We start from the raw sequence: 17,496 nt of genomic DNA on the forward strand, positions 1-17,496 counted from the left end.
AGATCACGTAGTTCAGTACTGTTTCTCAGCTATTCTTTCAAATAACCCTTCTCCCTCTGAGTTCCAGATGATGTCCACTTTATTGCTTTCGAATCTATTCCATTAGTTACTCCTATTCTTGAATATCCACAGCAATGACTCCCCATGATTCCCTGCATCTTATCCGCTGTGTCATCGTGAGGGAGTAAGGCATCCTGGTTCTCTGTGGCCAGCGTGCCAAATTCTGCTTTGTCGCTTAGCAATTGTGTGAATGTAGGCAAGCCATTTAGGTGCTTAGCCCTGAGGTATCTCGTCTATTACATGAGAACATAAGTGGCAAAAATCTAAGAATATATTCACAGAGAATTTGAAAATAGTATCCAGCAAATAATAATTCTTTAGTAAATGTTATTTTTATATACCCTACTCTACCATTTCTTCAGTGTCAAAACATATGAGTTACCTTCACTTTTTATCTCTTCCTCTCATTTCTTTCACTGCAATCTTTTCTCATTCTATTTTTGCTTTCACATGATGTTATTGAAAATTTTAAACACATATAAATCTCGATTAAGTTTTAATAAATTTCCTTGTACATGAAACCCAGCTTCAACAATTATCAACTCAATGCTAATCTTGCTGTGTTAACAACTCTACCGACTGTCTCCCCTCCAAGATGAGCTGAACAAAAATCCCAGGTATCTAATTATTTCATAAATAATTATTTCAGTGTGTATCTCTAATGTAGAAAGGTTATTTTAAAACTAATTATAGTACCCTTACACTACCTAAAAATGTGCAATATTTTAAAATTATCTTCCGATATCCAATCAGCATTCCCCTGCTTTATTTTACATCTTTTTTTTTCACAGATTTTTGTATCAGTATTCAAATAAAGTCTCTGTTAATTTATAATCCTTCTTCCTTCCTCCTGTTCTCCCTGTTTCTTCTATTTTACTTTTTGAAAATGCTCAACATTTTGTCAGTTACTTTACTGTTTAGTCCTTTAATGTGTTTTCATATTCCCTTCATTTCTCGTAAATTAATAGTCGGATTTACAAGTTCAATCAGATTCAGGATTGAGGTTTTTAAGAATACATCATAGGTAGCTTTGTATACTTCCATCAAGCCACACTTAAAGTCTAACCGACTTCCTGTGTTGTTAAGAGTAATTGATGATCATTGCCAAATCATTATTCATTAATAATTTCACAATGCTGATTTCTCACTTTTAATTTTCATTTATTTACCACACTGTCTTTATAAAGACTGATTTCCCCTCATCGATTACTTAATTATTCTGAGATAGACTTTATATAGAAAAAGCACAAGTTGATTGGTGAGTTTGTATGTGTGTGCTATCATTATTTAAAAGTAAGCAAAGGCTCAATTTGTCTCATCTGTAGCCTTTTGGCTTGATGACATACTATATTGAACCTTCTTTCCTCAATTGCCTTTTCTTGGCATCCAAGAACCCACTTTCTGATTTGCCTACTTTTCTGGTTATTTATTCTCAGTCATTTCCACTTAAAAATATTATTCTGCCTTCCTTTCAAATGCTGATATAATAAAGATCATATATTTTATACTCTTCCCATCTCATGCCATATGCTTTCCCTAGGAAATTGAAGCTAGTAAGTCTTCAATTTTAATAAATGATATTCAGTATAGTATTGCATACTAAATCTCCAATCCTGGTCTTTTTTGTAACATATAGCTTCTTATATATAACTTTTTACTAAACATCTCTTATCGGCTGTACTGTAGGCATTTTAAAAGTACAGTACCCAAACTGACCTTCTTATCTTGGAAACAACTTATATCTCTTCCTATACTTCCTACCAATAAAAGACATTACTTTACATATGGTAAACAAAAGTAGATATCTAAAATTTGTATTTTAAATTTTCTTTAACCCCAATCAACTACACTAAAACTTGTATTTTATTAATTTCATGTTGAATATGTTTCTCAGATATATTACTTGCAAATGTACGAAAGCAAGAGCAAAACAAAGGTACCACTGAATGGGAAACATCCTAGAAAGTCACATCTATCACCCAGAACCAAAGAGACACTCTTGCTTGATAAGACATTATTTTAAGCATCTTTATAACGGGGATTTAACACAAATCTTCTAACACTAAGAAATACATTATACACATTAAACAATCACGTTTTTATCCAAAATTTTGCCAACTAGTATATTTTTTATCATGAAAGTAGAAGCTAGAAAGCAGATGGTTAACTGATTGTCCAAACAAAGATATAGCCTATAGATGAGGTGCTCTGAGTCAGGTCAGCAAATAAATTTCCATAAATTATGCTGAAGATTAAAAATAAATAAAATAAAACTTTAGTTATAGACATTTTAAAGGATGACACTTGAAGAGTTTCCACTCTGATGTAAGGATAAAGGAAAATGACTTATTGCACATTCTGCAGAGTAGTAACAGCACTAGCCATATTAGATATGGAGGTCAGACAAAACAACAACTGGATTTCAATCATCCTATGCTCTACAAATATAAAAAATAAAATTTTACATTCGTTATAAAAGAAAACTTGTCACAAATGTGAAGCCTAAGTTTCTTTTTAGGACAATTGGGTTGCAGATTTCTCAGTCCTTTGCTTGGCTGATGCTCCGGAAGAAGTGAAAAATTATGTTCTAATTATGTGGTTAAGCCCAGGTCTTGCAATTTGCTGCATATTCCCCATGTTTAATAATGAGCTTCCCCTTTACATCCTGTTAAAGCACATGGCCCTGATTATCCAGAATGTAGAAGAAAGTCCCTCCCTACCAAAAAAATAAACGTCCTTACTCTTTTTAGAAGAAGGTTTCCAAAAAGTAAATGTTCCCTGTTCTTTAAGAAAAATTCTTCGAAAGTCAAAGTGGTTTGAAAACCCTCTATATTTCACTCTCTTTTAGAGCATCACAAAAAATCCTAGAAATAAAAAGGCTCAAGTAAGTTTAGTTCAGTGATTCCCCAAGTGTTTGACCACAGAACCCTTTTAGTTAGTAACAAGTATTGCTACTACTTCAAGGCGATTCTAAGAGTGGAGTGTCATCCACGTGAACACTCCTCAAATTAACTATAAGAATGTTATATTTTTTTCAATCATTGTCACTCTGGGGGAACACTGACAGAAAGAAATCCACTCAGAGTTGCATCTGTTTTAACGCAATATATTTGCATAACAGTTCATCCACACTCATGACTAATTTTCCTGGGGACTAGTGCAATAGCACAAGTATGATGAATCTGGCTGGAGTTGGATGGGCCCTAAAAAATAAAAAACTAGTTAATTAAATGTACCCACTTTGGAACATGAATTGTGTTTCGTTAATTTCTGATATTAAGAAATTTGGCCTTAAAAGAAAAAAAACTTTAAATTAAAAATAAAATATTATTGAACCATGATGTTGAATTTATTATCCTTGTTATTTTGGTGAATGTGTCACTTGATATGACAGTTATATAAAATGCAAATATTTTGAGCCAGCAGACTTGGGGGAAGGAGGAAAAGAACAATGAAACTTGTGTGAAAGAACAGAAACATGTAACAAGGAACTATTGATAGAGTAAGTATCTCAGAGGAAATGAGGGCATCACAACACTTCATCCTTTCTGAGGAACTAAGGAAAAAGCCTGGGACCTAGATATAAGACTGAAAATCAATAAAGCATTTTAGATATGTGTATATACTGGATGTGTATGTAAACATATAAACACGTACATGTGTACACATACATAAACATGTTTTTAGACCTTAACATAAGACTATGTATAATGTGAAAAAAGAGAAAGATGTATAAAAGGAAGTATATGAAACTCAAAAAATAAATGAAACTCAAAAAAAAGAGAATGAATGAAATAATTAAAATATATATGTCAATTTTACAGGGCTATTTCTAGAGAAATGACCTAGAACCTAAGGCATTCAAGCTAGCATTCTTGAATTTAGTTAGCCTTAGGGAACTGAAGATCCCTGTAAATCTTTAAAATTTGTCTATGTATATTTTGGAAGGAGATGACTCACAGCCTTCATTAAATTCACAAAGGGCTACTTGTCAATAAAATGTTACAAATCATTGGCTTAAAGTAATCTTTGGATGTCCTCTAGCCAGTGACATCTTATACCTGTAAGTAAACAACTTGTAATAAGATCTTCCTACTATTTTGACTTATTTTTTCAAGGTTTAATGTAAGTCCTGGAGAATCTTTCTGAGATTTTACTCCTGAGAGATTAACTTCATTGTAGCTCTTTCCAGTAGATCGAAGATTTTGATCATAATAGTTATAGATAGTAAAAGATATTGACAATAATAATATGGTGGGACCTAGAGATAGCATAATCTGATATGTATTTTTTCATGAACTAAGTGGAAAACTATATTAAACACTAAACAAATACTACTATATAGCTAAAGCAATGACATTATCTTAGAAAACAATTTTTAAAATAGTAAGAAGTCACTTAACTACTATATTAAGTGGCTGTCAAAATCGAAGGGTGTCAAATCTATACGTCCCCAAAGCTTATCCTCAGGCAGAATTATAACCCTGTATTACTTCAATGGTTATAATTAACAAGACCTTTTGCCTTAATTAAAATCCCTGTTGTAAGAATAGTAGTGATATTTTCTCTGACCAGATCAGTTTTAATAGTCTATATAGATTTCTTTTCAAACACTTATTTACTTATTTTTCATTCAGGTAAGAACCTTTTATGTTAGATGCACACTATCTAGATCATGGGCTGTGAGTCCAATCGATGTGGTTCAAATTCTGGCTTTGCCACTTCCTAGCTGTGTGACTTTGGCAAGTCACTTTACACCTCTATGCTCAGCCTCCTCATCTGCAGTATGGGCAATAATAAGTTTACTCCAGACTGTCACTTAGAATGGATTTTCATGCTACTGTCTAACCTGAGGTCATTGGATCTGCTGTTTTATTTAGTGGGGAACACTCCTCTCCCAGGACTTTCTATAGCTTGTTATTCTTAAGGTCTCCGATTAAAGGTCTTCTGGGGTTACCCACTAAGCTTGTCTAAAAGTATCCCACCACACCCTACTTTTCTCATCATAGCACTTTATTTTCTTGAAAACACCTTACAAATATGTATTTATTTTGTTTGCCTGTCTTATGGTAAGTTTGTTACCTGTCTTTACCTCTGTAGTATTAAGCTCCACAAAAGCAGAAAACAGGTTTGTTTTTGCAGACTGCCGTGTCTCTATTACCTAGCATCGTTCCTAGAGCAGCATAGGCATCAATATACATCATTTGAATGAAAGAAGGGATAAAGTATCCAGCGTTTTATGACACGGAGTAAGTCTGAAATTAAATGTTAGCAATTACTAATCTTGGAGAATATAAAGAACCAAAAAATAAATAAATTTTCCTTCTAGGTTTAACCAATTGAGACAAGATGCAAGAAACCAATGAGAGTCAAATCATAATTAAATAAAGCACTTATGACCCCTAAAGTATAGAGCTCACTTGGTTACTGAATTGAAGAAGCAGCTTGAATTTGGGAGCAAATTGGAGCCTTATCTTTTCTACTACCTCCATTCCCACTCAGTCAAGACTTTGGAAGCCACCTAAAGTTAGGTATTCAAAGGTGACTTCAAATACATTTACTGTTCATATGGAAGATTATGGCTTACCTCACATAGTTTCTGTCATGATAGAAAGTAGAAGAGTCAGTCTCTAGTCCCCAAGGATTTTTCTAAAAGACTGCTTCTATTTCTTGGTTATCAATCTTTGAGGCAAAGTAATACCATATACTATTTTTTTTTTTTTGAAACAGAGTTTCACTCTTGTGGCCCAAGCTGGAGTGCAATGGCATGATCTCAGCTCACCGCAACAACTGCCTCCTGGATTCAAGAGATTCTCCTGCCTCAGCCTCTGGAGTAGCTGGGGTTACAAGCATGCACCACCACGCCTGGCTAATTTTGTATTTTTAGTAGAGATGGGGTTTCTCCATGTTGGTAAGGCTGGTCTTGAACTCTTGACCTCGAGTGATCTGCCTGCTTTGGCCTCCCAAAGTGTTGGGATTACAGGTGTGAGCCACCACGCCCAGCCTTCACGTACTATTAATAGTACATATGATGTGGGCCCAATGAATGTTCGAATTTTTACAATCAGAGTCCATAATCTTCGCCCAATAAAGAATAGCAAGTAAATGATGGAGTAAGGGAAAAGGATGTTCTTCCAATGATTTTTCCCAGATGGCAGAGTTACTGGTGGAAAGTTTTCTGCAACTAAAGCAGGAACATAGAGCAGATGAATAGTCTTTCTAGCCACTTATATTTGTTGAGATTATTGTTATTGCTGTACTCAGGATATGACCTTGCCCTCAAGAAGCTACGACCTAGCAGAGTGAGTTATATCAGTAAAGCAATTAAGTACAGTAAAGCAATGTGGTCATGCGATTTTAGGAGCAATTCAGAATAGTCAATCTCCAATGGCTAAAAAAGAATCTCTTCATGGAGTTTACATTCCACGGTTGTACTGTTCAATATGGTAGCCCCAGTCACATGTTTCTCCTTAACTTGAAATTTAAATTAATTGAAATTAAATAAACTAAAATTCGATTATTTAATCTCACTGGCCACATTTCAAGTACTCAATAGTCACAGGTGACTAGTAGCTATTCTATTGAACATCACAGATAGAGAATCTATCCATCACAGCAGCGAGTTCCACTAGACAACACTGATCCAGGCAACTGACAGCCTGGCATTTTAATCTGTGTGGGGATGTCAGAAAGAGCAAGAATAGAGTTATGAAGACCAATTAGAATAGAAGTATAATGAGTAATGTAGATGGGAAATGCTTAAACTAAAGAAATAGTGGTGGAGTGAGAGGAAATAGAAGGGAACTGTTTTTTAAAAATTAGAGGCAGCGTCAAAGGACACATAGATGGGTTGATGGCATTTGATTAGGATAAGAGAAGGATTGAGTGCAAAGTTTCTGTCTCAGGTGGCTGAGACATCAATTAAAGTGATTAAAATATAAAGGAGATTAATCTTTGAACCACTGTGAGCTTCAACAAACCTAGCTTTGTTTTTTAATGGTAATTTTTCTGGCCAATGACAAAGAACAAGCTACACATCTTGTCTGCAGTCCCCTGGATCTCAGTTCTGGCCCCAGTGACTGTTCAGATATGAAAACATTCATGTGCACAGAAATAAACATCAGCATGCAGCACAGTGCCGTTACAATCTATAACTGGAAAAGAAACATTTCTCCCAAAGAGAGCAACACAATTTTTATTGACAAAGCTGTGACTCAAAAAGTCATGAATATCAATCTATATTATTGAAAGAACACTGAGCTTAGAAGTTTAAATCTCCATTACTACCTCAAAGTTTTCGTCCTAAATAATGGTTTGTTTATTTGACCTATACATATGAGATTAAAGGAATAATTCTGGAGTCTCTCTCAGAATACCAGAATGAAACAGAAAAAAAAAAAAACATTCAAAAAGTGTAATGGAGGGGTATCTTAAGATCTCCACATTTTTTGGGTCAGGAGATCGAGACCATCTTGGCTAACATGGTGGAACCCTGTCTCTACTAAAAATACAAAAAAATTTGCTGGGCATAGTGGCGGGCACCTGTAGTCCCAGCTTCTCAGGAGGCTGAGGCAGGAGAATGGCGTAAATCCAGGAGGCGGAGCTTGCAGTGAGCCAAGATTACGCCACTGCACTGCAGCCTGGGGGACAGACCCAGACTCCATCTCAAAAAAAAAAAAAAAAAGATCTCCGCATTTTTTTGGAAGAAAGGACATTGTTTACAGCTTTGAAATGATGGTTTTATTTCCCCTGTTTCCAGAAGTCTCATAAATATCTTGGGAATTTCATTCAGCACTCTACAGTTCACATAATCAAATTGCTAGGAATTGTTGTGAAGGTACTGGGGAATGACTGAAGGATATAGTTGGAAAATAAAGAAGTGATGACACTAGCTACTCATTCTCCCTCACCCACATCTTAATTTGCATTCCATGAAATTAGTGCCTGAGGCAAAGACTTGGGTGCAGGAGATTCATTTGGGAGGTGACCCCAGAAAGCAAGAATAAAGAAAGGGAAAGGAGGAAAAGTCAATATAACAATGGTGTAGAACCAAGGATTCCATGGTCACGAAGATCTCTGGAAAACATGGAGAATGCCTCTCAGAAATGAGCCTCCAGAGTTTGATAGGCTGGGCATTTGTCCACCAGCTCCCATCCCACACGACTTCAGGGGCTTTACCACCTGCAAACTTTCATGCCACACTGTTCATGGGCTCTACATATTCCTTTGTCTTCAGGAATGATCCTGAAGTGGAAGTGGTCCCGAAATAGAAAAGTGGAGATATGCAATAGACAATCAAGTTATGTGTTGTACCACCAGTCAGAACTATCAACCATAACTGCAGATAAAATCAGAGACAGGTCAAAATAGTGTAATTCAAGACACAAGTGTTTTCTGCAGTTCAACTCTTGAACCATTCAGATCCAATCAGGCCTTATATTCAGTCCAGTCTTAAAGGCAGAGGTAGCCTCATTGACCTGTGGCCTGTGCAGTTTTACAGAGTCCATGCTCAGTAGGGCTTGACCTGTAAGGTTCAATGCTCTGCCGTTGCTGCTTTAAAAATTTATTTTCGTATTTGCATTTTGTAAATAAAACCTAATAGATTAATGAAGCATATGGGAGTTGCGGGGGAGGGGAGAAGGGAACTTGGAACGCTGGCTTTCCTTGCACTATTCCACCTCCCACCACCTTCTTTCGGAGAGGTCTGGGCTGCTTGCTCCCCATGCACTAGCACTACTAGTACCTTGCTACCTGCCCTGGCCCTTAGACCACTGCTGCCAACCTGCCCTTCTCCTGTAGGGATTACATCACGTTAATGGAGGGAGGTCTGTGTACTATCATCCACTCTTGCCCCCAGCAGCAGCATGGGCACAGGTGCAGGGAGAGTTGTTGGGTCATATGCCCCACAGTGTCTCAGAGTAGGGCATAACAGTGGCAATCCTGGTCCTGGCTGGCAGCATCATGGCAGGCACCTAGTCAGGGATGAGTCTTTTGCTTACTCCCAACCCAGATACCAAGTACTTCCCATTGCGGAGGTTGCAATCCCCTGGGCATCACCCATCCGCTGTGGCTGGAGCTAAGAGCCTTTGAAAAAGAGAAACTTACTACTTTCCAATCTCCTCCTGCCCTTCAGGGTGTATTGGTCCTGCAGCTGGCAGGAGGGCAAACCTGACAACCTGTAGGTCTCTCACAAACATGCTGTGTTACAGGGAAATCCCTGACACCTGCGAATGTCTGTACTTGCCCTGGGATTCCCTCTTACCAGGAGGAGTACAACTTCAAGTAGGGATTTTAAAACACCCTGAGCAGTCGAGAGAGAGACAAGAAGAAAGAGTGGGAAGAGTTTATACAATATTTTGGTATTTGTAATTTTCTTTCTGCTTTTTGAATGCAGGGCCCCATAAATCACGTAGCCAACTCTGTTACAAGAAAGTGCTTCTCTATAATTTCTAAAAAGGAATAAATACAGAAGAAACAGGCTGCTGCAACCACCCCCAAGGCTATAAATGATACTAATTTTCACCCCTGATCATTTCCATTCTAGATTCCCCTTGCTCTCAGGCAAAGTTGCAGCCAGTCTAGTTTGCTTGCCTGATTGGGGAACACACCTTCAAACCTGAGTGGCATGTGCTCTTGATTGCCTTGGCTTTCTCACACTCTGGTTGCTGCAATTGCCTATTCAATAAGCGTGGAAGCCTGGAGAAATGCCCCAGTGACTTCCCCAAGTCTCAGATGTACTTCTCTTTGCCCACATTACATAAAAGCAATCCTGGCCCCTCATAATAATCAGGAGCAATTACTCCTGTCAATGTAGTAATTCATTTGTCTGTTGGTTCATAATCAGGACTCAGGTTCAGTAGAGAAAACATTTTCTTTCAGTCCTAAATCAGCATATTCAGTACAGCCGAGCCCAAAATGCAGAAACAGAAATACAAATTTTGCAAGCGGGTCACCGTATTAGTTTGCTAGGGCTGTCATAACAATGTGCCACAGACCACATGGCTTAAACAGTAGACATTTATTTTCTTATGAGTTTGAAGATCAGATGTTTGAGATCAAGGGATCCCAGGTTTGGTTTATTCTGGGGCCTCTCTCCCTGGCATGCAGATGGCTGTTTTGTCCCCTCTGTGTCTTCACATGGTCTTCCCTCTGTACATGCTCTGCATCCTAATCTTTTCATAAGGACACCAGTTCCTATGGGATTACGGCCCACCATAATGACCTCATTTTAATTTTACCTCTTTAGAGACCATATCTCCAAATATAGTTAGTTTCTGAAGGATTGGGATTTGGGGTTTCAGCATATGAATTTTAAGTGGGAAGAAACAATTCAATCCAAAATAGGCACTGGGTCTGATAACAAATATTTTTTCATGTTTTGTTCTCCAGACCCAGGTACTCTAGCTATGAATGGTGGAAATGCATAAATTATTTCTTGCATTATCATAAATAATGCCTCCTAAAGGACAGCACCGTAACTTTGCTGTGTGTTGCTTCCCATCTGATGCTTTAGATGCGTCTTTAATGGACCAATTCCAGGGTTTCGATTGTTTGGCTACATTACAGTGATGCGTATATGGTATATAATCAGTGGATTCTGCAGTCGTACTCCCACAGTCACAAATTCTTCATTGTAAATTGGATCCTTGGTCTGAGATTCTGTTATGTGCCAACACAAGTCAGTAAATCAGGCATACTATAAGCTCTCTCAGAATGGTGCTGGCAGAGACACTGTAATCAGGGAAGGCAAACCCATGCATATCACAGGCATAGAAGGGTAGACGGTAATCTGATACAATTAATTTTTTACCCAAGTGATTTATCTGATAACAAGTTCTCACTGCCAGTAATGTAGTAGCACCACCGGCCTTGTAAGGAAGAAAATGTTGCTGTGATCCTGCGTAATTTTCATCTCTGCCATCATGACTATTGTACCCATGAACTCACTGCACAAGCACTGGAGAAGCCAAGGACAGACTCACTGACAGGTACAAGGTGAGTCATCGTGTGCACCTAGTTTTCAAGTGTCTTCTCTGCACTGTGTGTCAATGTAAAACAAAAATTATTTCACTGTATAACCATTCACATAGATTCCACCAGCATGCCACTTCTCCAGATATCTTACCTCTAATCTTCCAGTGTTGGTTTCCAGGGCCCTGAGCCATGTATCAATTCACCACTACCGACAGTCTATCATTACTTCAGGCCACTTATCTCTCCTTCAAAGTGTATGTCCAAGTATACTTACTTCTTACAGATCTGCTCAATGAAGTAACAATCCATCTTTAGTTAACATCAGCCCAACAAGCTAAACAATTTGTGAAACAGGCCCCCAATTTTATTTGGTCATCAGCCAACATTTTTTTTTCTAGTGATAACCTCAGTCAGTTTTTATTTAATCATATGCTTAAACGTCAAATCAATACACAAATCTCACCCAGGCTGTTTCCAATTATAATCCATTAAAATCTTGAATCATTTAGTTGTAAGCTGAAAGAGAGGTGTCAGAATAACAGAAGTAGGTAACATAAGAGACTGGGTCACCACTTTGTCAAACTTAGATCCACTGGCTATGCTAGGACTTGATCCAAAATGGACCTTTTCTATTGTACGGTAAATTGCTGCTGTACCCACTAGACCTTATGAATTAGTGGAACTGAAAACATTCAGAAGCTCTGTCATAAACTTACTATCATCAGTTTTTACTATTGTGCAGAAATACATCAGGTCAATCACCGATAGAATGCTACAACTCCTGAATAACAGTGCTTCCACATTACATGCACCTTATAGGAAACCAGTTCATATGAGTCTTATTAGTAGTGATATCAGAACATACCACTTACCATTAAGAATTTTATCTTTGTTATTTTCTGATGATGAGAGACTACAATGAATGAAATGGAATGGTATAAATGAAATAGGATTAAACAGGTCAGATAATTGAAAGGACTCACTAAACCTCACAGAAGATACTCATGCAAGGTTTAGGTTTAGTGAAATTAAATGATCTTATAGAGAGCATTAGAAATAAAATGTAGGTAAGCACAGGGGGACCAAGCATGTGCAGAAATGTCTAGGCATAGCTCTCCAGAGATTTTTTGTAGTCACATAGGATGTTCTTTGACTCTAGATTGTGAACTATCAAGACATATGGGAGGAATCTTAGTTTTAGATGAGCTAGGACAAAAGTTTCTTGGAGAATCTTTTATGCTTCATTGGACAGGTATCCAAGCCAGATGCTAATGCATTTCACCACGTGTAAGTCATCAATCTAGACATCCTTAAGTAACACAAAGAAGGTGGCTCTCGGTCCTGCTAAGGGAGTTTCAAACATTTAATAGCAAAATATAAATTGCTAGCTGGTCTATCTCATACTTATCTTGGCCTGAGTCAGTATCAGACTTCCACAAATCACCATAGATGACATTGATAAGCAGTTCTGCTTTAAGATAACTTTATCTTAGTTTCACATCTCATTCTGAATCATTGCTTACTAGATCCACTTCTGGTTTCAATTTATTAGTTTTTCTGGGTGTTCCCCAAAGCAAAATTTGAGTCAAGGAAATAGCTGCAAGTTATTTATCTCAAGTGTTTTTATAAAGCAGGATTTGGGAGCAGAGAAAGTGAGACAGGAAATAAGAAAAAAGCATCAGAGTCCACTATTGAGGTTTTAGCTGGAATCACTGAGAAGTATAAAAAATTGCCTGCCATAAATGTCCATCTTGGGATGAAATACCAGGACACTAATTTGGTAATTCTCATCCATATGGCTGAGGATTGCCTTTTGAGGTCTTAAGTTCCCCATTCTTTCAGGCTAATATGCAAATACAGCAGTTTGTTGTGACTTCCAAGAAGGCCATGGCTCTAGAGATGATCTGGTGGCCGGAATCTCTTAAGGTATTTTGATAGCCTGTCATAAAACATGGCCATCTTTAAAAATGAAATGTCTTAAATTTATAATTAAATACATTTTATGCAAAACAAAAGTATTTATTATATAAATACATTTTATGCAAAAGTATTTATTATATAATTGAATACATTTTATGCAAAACAAAAGTAATACTCAAAATCTATCATGTTCAAATTATTTTCTATTATCTACCCTCTTGATGTTACGTAGATCTATTTAATCTATGACGAAATACTAACATAATGGAGTGCTGTTGCTTGTCTTTCCCCAGAAATGCATTTAATACACCACGCTGTAGCTTGACATTGGCTGTGGTAAAATATTTGCACTATGGAAATCCACAAAAAGTATAAATCAGGGCTTGATTCCTGCCCAGAATTCTACCTCCAGTTATTTCTTAAATAATAATTAATACTTTATTAAAAAAATAAAGAGAAACATGCTAGATCATTGATATGTGTACTGCCAGAGTAATTTGGAATCGCCAGCCCACGTGATTGAGACCAGAGATCAACCAAGGAAAGAGGCGACGCTGGTAATTAAAATAATCTTCTTTACACCCTAGTCGTCCAGACTCTATTCCAAAGTGGTAGCAGGGTAGAGAGAATAGATTCCCTTTTAGTCTCCATCTGTTCCTCAAGCCACCGTACAGAAACTTTATAAGTGAGCATAGTGTTTGACTTAGTTAATTCAAAGGGGAAAATTTTGAAGCGGAAAAAAAATAAAAGGCCAAGTAATTCAGAGACCAGGTATCGCCTGGGCTATTATTCTATACCATGAAAGTTTGAATTATAAATGCACTCAGGTATGAAGAAAATGAGATGAGAGTAAAAATCTCCAAATATTAAAGGACTTTAAAAAAGGCTGGAAAACTGGGCAGGTAGTAAACATTCTATTTAAATGCTATGCTCATAAAAGTGCAGGTATTTTACACAGGAGAGGTGGAATAATGATGGGAAATCTACCTATGAACAGAATCGTCCCAGCTAGAAGTTGTCATGGTAAGACTGGCACTACCTACCCCCTCCTGTGCACAGTACCCACCCTCATCATCTCTCTCTTATATACCCATATCACCACCAACAACAACAACAACACACTCAGGACTATGCAATAAATAATAATGACTCATATTTTAGGGTCTACTATTGTTATAGGTAGTTAGACAGTCATGAGTGGGGCAGGAGAGGGTTCTCCCCGATCCACTAAGAATGTTGGATCAGGGTTCGACAATGATCACACTGCATCTCTAAAAGTGATAAATTGGGAGCCGGTGCCAGGGAGGGGCCATTTCCTCATGGTCCACACCTGTTTCACTAAAGTGCTAATTAAATGCAGGTGCCAGGGAGAAGCAACTTTCTGGGATGCGCATTAAGAGACAAAATGGCGAAGTATGACTTTCTGGGGGCACTCCACCAGAAAAAGAAAGAAAGCCTCAGACGGTCATGTGTACAACTTCCTAAACATGCTGCACATACTCACCTCCCAAAGGTAAGGAGGGGACTGTGCATGCGGGCAGTCTACCCTAAGGGAAGAATCACGGGGAAGAGGTGAGCCAATATAGTCCTAAGATCATGGCTAAATGTTGCACTTGACCTTCAGGTGCTTGCTTGGGTCTCTTCCAACTGAACTTTCCTTTCTTTCCTGTTCTAAAGCCTTTCTTAATAAACTTTCACTCCTGCTCTGAAACTTGCCTCGGTCTCTCCTTTTCTGCCTTATGCCCCTCAGTCAAATTGTTTCTTCCGAGGAGTCAACAGTTGAAGTTGCTGCCCACCTGTGCAGATTCACCACGGGTAACTCGGATATGCAGTAGCATATTTGGTGCCGTGAAACTCAGATATTTGCCACCACTAACATTATGTGTTAGAAAATGTTTTATGTCCTTTGTGTATATTATGTATTTAAATCTTCACTGGAATCTGACAATTTATATAATATTATTCCCACATTAGAGATGAAGAAACAAGGCACAAAGAACTTGAGTAACTAGGAGACGACATACATTTAGTGGTAAAGCCAAGATACAAACTCTGCTCTGAAAAGAAATCTTCATCTTCATAATCTAATTATAATCTTCTATTACCTCAAGATATTGCTTCAAAGGGTGGATGAGTTTACACTTCCTGCTTACAGAGAGGAGTCTTCCATCCTTCCTGTAACTGCTTTCAGGCCATAGTTATTTCTTTCTCTTTCTAAAATCTCAATCCTTTTGCAACATATGCCAGTAGAATGTACGGCCTAATAGTTTCCCCTTATCTGCAGAGGACAAATTCCAAGATCCCCAGGAGACAGTGGATGCCTGAAGCTTCATAAAGTACTAAACCCTAAATGCAATAGTTTTTTTTTTTTTCTTTTTGAACATGCTTACCTCTGATAAAGTTTAGTTTATAAACTGGGCACAGTGGCTTATGCCTGTAATCCCAGCACTTTGGGAGGCCAAGGTGGGCAGGTCACAAGATCAGGAGTTTGAGACCAGCCTGGCCAGTATGGTGAAACCCTGTCTCTACTAAAAATACAAAAATTAGCTGGGTGTGGTGGCGGGCACTTGTAATCCCAGCTACTCCGGAGCCTGAGGCAGAAGAATCACTTGAACAGAGGAGGTGGAGGTTGCAGTGAGCCGAGATCGCGCCACTGCACTCCAGCCTGGGTGACAGAGCAAGACTCTGTCTCAAAAAAAAAAAAAAAAAAAAAGTTTAATTTATAAACTATGCACAGGAAGGTATATTACTAAGGAATATATTACTAAGGAACATGTGTTAATGGATATTAACAATAATAACTAATAATAAAATTGAAGAATTGTAACAATATACTATAATAAAAGTTGTGTAATTGTGATCTTCCTACCAGTGGAAGGTAACTGAGCTACTGGCAGCAAATCTGTATGGATCTGTAGCAACCTCAACTCTTCCTTTCCTAGAAGAAAGAAATTGACTGAGGGGCATAAAGCAGAAAAAGAGATGGAAGCAAGTTTTAGAGCAGGAGTGGAAGTTTACTTAAAAAGGGGCAGGGCGCGGTGGCTCATGCCTGTAATCCCAGCACTTTGGGAGGCAGAGGCGGGTGAATCATGAGGTCAGGAGTTTGAGACCAGCCTGGCCAACATGGTGAAACCCTGTCTCTACTAAAAATACAAAAAATTAGCTAGGCGTAGTGGTGGGCGCCTGTAATCCCAGCTACTTGGGAGGCTGAGGCAGTTGAATCGCCTGATCCCAGGTGGCAGAGGTTGCGGTGAGCTGAGATTGTGCCACTGTACTCCAGCCCAGGCGACAGAGTGAGACTCTGTCTCAAAAAAAAAAAAAAAAGACTTTATAATAGGAAAGAAAGGAAAGGAAAGTATGCTTGGAGGAGACTCGAGCAGGCATATGAAGGTTAAATGTGGTGTTTAACCATGATCCTGGGACTTTATAGGCTCTCCTCTTTCCCAGGATTCTTTTCTTAGGGTGGGCTGCCTGAATGCTCAGTGCCCTCCTTACCCTTGGGAGGTGAGCACGCAAAGTGTGTTTAGGAAGTGGTACACATGCTCATCTGAGGCTTTCTTCCTATTTCTGGTGGATTGTCCCCAGAAGGTCATAATCCGCCATTTTATCTCTTAATTCACTTGCCTGGGAAGCTGCTTCTCCCTGGAATCTGCATTCAATGAGCACTTTAGTGCAACAGGTGCGGAGCATCAGAAAATGGCTTCTCCCTGGCATGTGCTGTCAATTTATCACTTTTGGAGAGGCAATGTGAGAATTGTCAAACCATCATCTGGCATTTTCAGTGGTCAGAGGAGAGCCCCCCTTCTGCCCCTCTCATGCCTGTCTAACTACGTGTAACAATCTCTCTCTCCCTCAAAATACTGTATTGTACTGTACTCACCTTTCCTTCTTGTGATGATGTGAGATGATAAAATGTCCACTTGATGAGATACCATGACGGTTCATCTGATAACCGAGACAGCTACTAAGTGACTCAGGAACGGGTAGCGTAGACAGCGTGGATACACTTGACTTAGAGATGACTGACATGCTAGGAAGAAGTGGTATGGCACATTTTATCACTTAGGATACTTAGAACAGCATGAAATTTAAAACATTAATTATTTCTAGAATTTTCCACTTAATATTTTCAGACCTCAGTTGACTGTGGGTAACTAAAACCATGGAAAGTAAAACCATGAACAGAGGAGGACTACGGCACTCTTTTGTGTTGTGGTCATGTACCTACCTTCCTGGCAGTCATCATTCATTGGAACTTTAACACCCTAACCTACAGGTTTTGTAATTTCAAACCAGGGCCCACTAGCACAGAGTATATTTTTTCAAATTATTTCAAAATGTCCCTCTGTGTGTGTGAACTTAAATAAAGGCATTTCCCATGGCCAGATCAATTCAAAAGGGGTCCCTTCCTCTGTACTGAGATTAGCCTGTTTCCCGGGCCAGCGACTGGAAGTAGAACCTGTGTAGAGTTTAGCCAATGAATCGGTTGGTTTCTGGAATGGCCCAAGCAAATGATTCCTCCAGTTCCTTTTTCTTTTAAAT

This window comes from Nomascus leucogenys, chromosome 9, assembly GCF_006542625.1.
Source record: "Nomascus leucogenys isolate Asia chromosome 9, Asia_NLE_v1, whole genome shotgun sequence".
In the NCBI taxonomy this organism is placed as follows: Eukaryota; Metazoa; Chordata; class Mammalia; order Primates; family Hylobatidae; genus Nomascus; species Nomascus leucogenys.